The following is a 4,493-nucleotide window of genomic DNA, read 5'->3' as shown; positions in this document are numbered from 1 at the left end:
GCCCAGTCCCCTCTTTCCACAGGCAGCAAGCCCAGAGAGGGGTGGTTAATGAAGGAAAGTCACACAGCAGTATTTGTGCCAGAGCCAGACCTGAAACCCAAGTTCTAGAAGAGGCTCAGGATGGAGCAGGATGTGCCCTCAGCTCACCCAAGACATCAGCACCCCTGCCTCTTCCTTTCCAGCCTAATGGGGTGGCCCAGGCCTTTCCTGGGGGCAACTCCTGATCTCACCCCTCCTCCCTAGCACCCCTTTGCCTCAGGGCCCTGCTGAAGCCAGGAAACATTGCCCTTTGTGCCTGTCCCCGTCTCCAGCACAGGGACTTCCCAAGTATGAGTATAATATGACCCAGCGGTTCCACTTCCGGCTACACACCCAAGACAATTAAAAGAGGGATTCGAGATACTCATACGCTCATGCTCACGGCAGTATTATTCACAATAACCAAAAGGCAGAAACAACCCAAGTGTCCCCCTATGGATAAATGGATAAAAAACATGTGGTTACACATACAGTGGAATATTATTCAGCCTTAAAAAGAAGGAAATTCTGACACATGGTACAATGTGGTCCAACCTTGAGGACATTATGCTAAGTGAAATAAACCAAACACAAAAAGACAAATATTGTACGATTCCTCTCCTGTGAAGTTTCTAGAGTAGTCAACTTTATAGAGACAGAAAGTAGCTTGGCGGTTGCCAGGGGCTGGGGGATGAGAATTTTAATTTACGAAGATGAAAAAAGTCTGGAAATGGGTGGTGATCATGGTAGTGCAATATTATGAATGTATCAATGCCACAGAACTATACACTTAAAATGGCTACAATGGTAAATTTTATGTTAGGTATATTTTACCATAATTAAAAAAAAAAGTATATATAATGAAGTCCCCTCTCATCACTTCAAGCCTCCTGCCCAGTCGTGTCCCAGGGTCCTGCTTCCCACTTTTTAATCATCTTGGCCGATTGGGATGACTTTAAACCTTCTGTGGATTTTTGCCCAGCAGCACCCAGCACAGACTAAGGAGCTGGATGCAGGAGAGAGCATGGGAGGGAAGAGTTTTTTAAAAAGGATTTTTGAAAACTATCATTTTGAAAATAGCCTGGAGAACCTCTACCTCAGCCCACAAGGCAGTGTCAAAGTCGTCACCAGCACAACTTGGGAGCCAGCCTGCCCGGATTCAAATAATAACCCCTCCCCTAGTTTGTTAGCTGTGTGACCCTGGACAAATTATGCGGCCTCTCTGTTTCAGTTTCTTCATCTGTAAAACAAAGGTGCTGATACCACCGACCACACAGGAACACACTATACAGTGTGGTGAAGTTTAAATGTATTAATAGGTGTGATGCGTAGAACAGCTCCTGGTACCTAATAAACTCTGAATGAGAGTTTGCTATTATTGTCATCCAGATTCAAGCAGATTCAAACTTCTGCTTGAATGCTTCCTGGCACGGAGAACTCACTCCTCCCTGTCCCCGTTAGAAGGCTGGGTGTGGTAGGAAGCTTTTCCCTCCTTTAACCTGTCTCTTCCTGATGAGAGCTCTGGCCCTGTCTTCTGAGGCCAGCCACGTCAATCAAAGCAAAAGGAGCCATGCTTGGTGGCGGGCTGTCTCCTTTGCCCGAGGTGGTCCTCCTTTGGGGACCTGAAGCTCACTCAGCCCAGAGCACGGAGTGCAGATGTCTGTCCCAGTTCAGTACTCAGCAGCCAAAGAATGGTGCATGCTGGCCTCGGACGACTTTGAGGGCCTGTCCCTATTGGTCCCAGCTAAGGAGCTTTAAAGCTTCAGAGGGGAGGCAGCTGCTGTTGTCCAGGGCTGGCTCCCAGGTATCTGTACCCCTCCCTGCCTTCTCACATGAAGGAAACAAGGGCCCATCTTATTGCTCAGGAGTGGGCAGGTCTAGAAAGGACAAAGCGGTCACCCATCTAGCCAGGGCAACCCATGCCTTTAGAAAATCACTGAGCTCAACCAAGCGGTTGGTGCTGAGCCTACAATGACAGTCCCAGCACTTTACAACCAGCAATTCGCCAGCACATTCCAGCAGGCCTGGAGCAATTCCAGAGTCAACACTGGCTCCACCCTTTCCTGCCTGTGAGGTCTGGGGCAGTTTCCTCATATGTAAAATGGGGATAATAGTTGCTGTCTTGCAAGGAGGGAAAAGTGAAAAGCTGACTCTCTCACAGAGGAAGTGCTTTATAAATGGGAACAGTTATGGGAAGATGGGCTGACGTGAGCCCAGGATTTCCAACTTAAAATCTAGAAGGATTTAGTCTGCCCCTTCACTTTGCAGATAGAAAAACAGGCCCAGAGGTGAGAAGCTGAAAAGTCACACAGCAATCGGGTCACCAGCAATCGGACCAGCACCGGGTTCACAGCCCCTAGGCTCCTTCCTCCTTGCAGGTTCTGGGCCCTTGCCGGAAATACTCCTTGTCCAGGCCTGCCCCTTCTGTTCTGGAGAGCCTGGGGGTGGGTGAGGCCCGGCGCCTGTGGCTGGGGCGATTTAGTCGCTCTGCCCCGCTTCCTGCGCCTCTCCGGCCGCACCTGCTGCACGTCCTGTAGTTCCTAGTTACGGCCGCTGGGTGTCGCCACACAGCAAAAAAACAAAAACAAAAAAACAAACAAAAAAAACACAGGTTACCGAGTGGCCGGCCGCTGGCGGGCAGCTCAAACTAGGGGAGCCTTGGCTTCCGGAATTCCTGCTCAAGTCTTTTGCAGGGTCCAGCCCAAGCCGTGCTCAGAAGCCCAAGAGCTTCCCTCACAGCGCTATAGGACGATTTCAAACCTTTCACCACCCTGCAAAAAAGGAAAACCCGGCCACAGCCTCCCGGGGACTTCCTCCCGCAGCGGAGCCCGTCCTCCCCACACAGTGCCCCAGCCACACGGGACCAGTCACCACAGCTCTCAGCGCCCAGGCCTCCCCACCTTTGCCCTTGTCGGGCCTTCCACATGGAACGTCCGCCCTCATCTCCGCCTGGTGCAGGCCTGCTGCTTGCTAGACACTGTGCATAAGGTATTTCAAATCCAGCAGCACCCCTGCCAGGTGGGCGCTGTGTTACTTTCTTCCAAGTGCAAGAAACAGGCTTAGGTTCCTGAACTGAGTTTTCTCTGGCTCTATCACACTGGCTGTGTCTGAGACCCGGGGAGACTCTGGGCTCCCCAAGGGCAGGGCTGCATGGAATTCCCCTGTTTTTAACCCTTGGGCCCTAACTTTAGCCAAGGCCTTTCCCTAACTCTTAGATGACACTTACCATCTAAGTGTGCCAAGAGTACTGGACTGAGTGCCTTATGTGTCCTGCTACCCCACAGGTAGGTACAGTTATCACTGAGGCACAAGTAAGAGGCACCAAGTCTTAGAGTTATGAAGTGGCAGAGCCAGGGCCCGTGCCAGCTGGCTTCAGAATCTGAGCTCTTGCTTGTGACCACTTCTCTACAGACGCTTTGAGAACAGGCACTCCTTCCCTTCGCCCTGGGTGAGCCTTCCACCACCCCCACCCTCCCAACCCCCCACCCCTGGCACCCTATCTTACCCTCCGTGGGTGGGGCTCACCTGAGCCTCTGTCCTGAGACCGGAGGTCCTCCAGGGAGGGCAAGGCTGTGTGCATTCGCATCTGTCCTTGCAGCTTCTGATCCCTGAATAGAACTGTGACTCTGGAGGATGGGTGCCTGCCACGCCTCCTCCAGGCCCTGGTCACTTCTGAGTCCAGGACCTCCCTGTGGGGGCAAGGTGCGGGAAACTGAGGTTCTAACTGATGAAGGATTATTAGCTCATAATAGGTGGTAGAGCCAGGATTCAAGCCCAGGGTACCTGACTCCTCAGCCCCTGATCTTAACCCCACCTGCTCCCCCCAAAACTGATGGCCGGACAACCTTACAAGTCCCCTTCTTTCACCTCGGGGTGAGTGCAGCAAGGATCTCCCCTTCATTCACGCCGCACTCCCCCCAAAGGCTGGGGTGCACTGGAGCCAGCTCACTGCGCCTAAGAGCTGAAGATGAAATTTACAAGCTGATTGTTGAACTCAGCTACTGTTCAAAATTAAATTACATAAACTTACCATTTAATAATATAGTAAAAATGAAGGTAACGAGTACTTCGAAGTCATCATCTCCTCACGATGTTGCTCCTTTTCTGTCATTTGTGCCCTTGAGGTTACTTCCGTCTACTGTGTATGGCGGGAACACCAGGTAGCGGTGGGCTGCTGAGCACGTCTCCCCAGCTCCCCGTTCAGTGACACTGCCTTAGCAGTTTGAAAGCAGCCGTGATGGGAGTCTTTACACCCCAGAAATTGACAAGTGCTACCAATCAGGACTCCCCCGCCCCACTCCCATCCCTTCCTTCCCAAAGATCCAACGGCTAGCATTTATAAGCCTTCAAGCCAACGTGGGGCATGTGGTCCATCACGGGAGGAGCAGGGACCCCGGAGGTGGCTCACTCCAGTTTTAGTCTGGGCTCCGCTCCCGCCAACTGTGAGGCCCGAGCAACTGGTCCTTGGGCCTCAC

The 4,493-nt window shown here is 52.0% G+C and overlaps 1 long non-coding RNA gene across 2 annotated transcripts; it reads right to left on the bottom strand.

Moving 5' to 3' along the window:
- Positions 1 to 574: 574 nt before the first annotated feature.
- On the bottom strand, positions 575 to 4,487 carry LOC120600807 (uncharacterized). Of its 2 annotated transcripts, XR_005652290.1 has the most exons (4): positions 4,049 to 4,487; positions 3,886 to 3,979; positions 3,544 to 3,707; positions 575 to 2,571 (listed from the first exon to the last, which is right to left on the bottom strand). It is a non-coding gene; the product is annotated as an uncharacterized LOC120600807 (long non-coding RNA). The 2 variants fall into 2 exon arrangements; XR_005652289.1 differs by lacking the exon at positions 3,886 to 3,979.
- Between the last annotated feature and the right edge of the window lie 6 nt (positions 4,488 to 4,493).

This window comes from Pteropus medius, unplaced genomic scaffold, assembly GCF_902729225.1.
Source record: "Pteropus medius unplaced genomic scaffold, Ma_sr-lr_union100, whole genome shotgun sequence".
NCBI lineage: Eukaryota > Metazoa > Chordata > Mammalia > Chiroptera > Pteropodidae > Pteropus > Pteropus medius.
The sequence above is the reverse complement of the archived record's forward strand: the minus strand, read 5'-3'. Positions and strand labels throughout refer to the sequence as shown.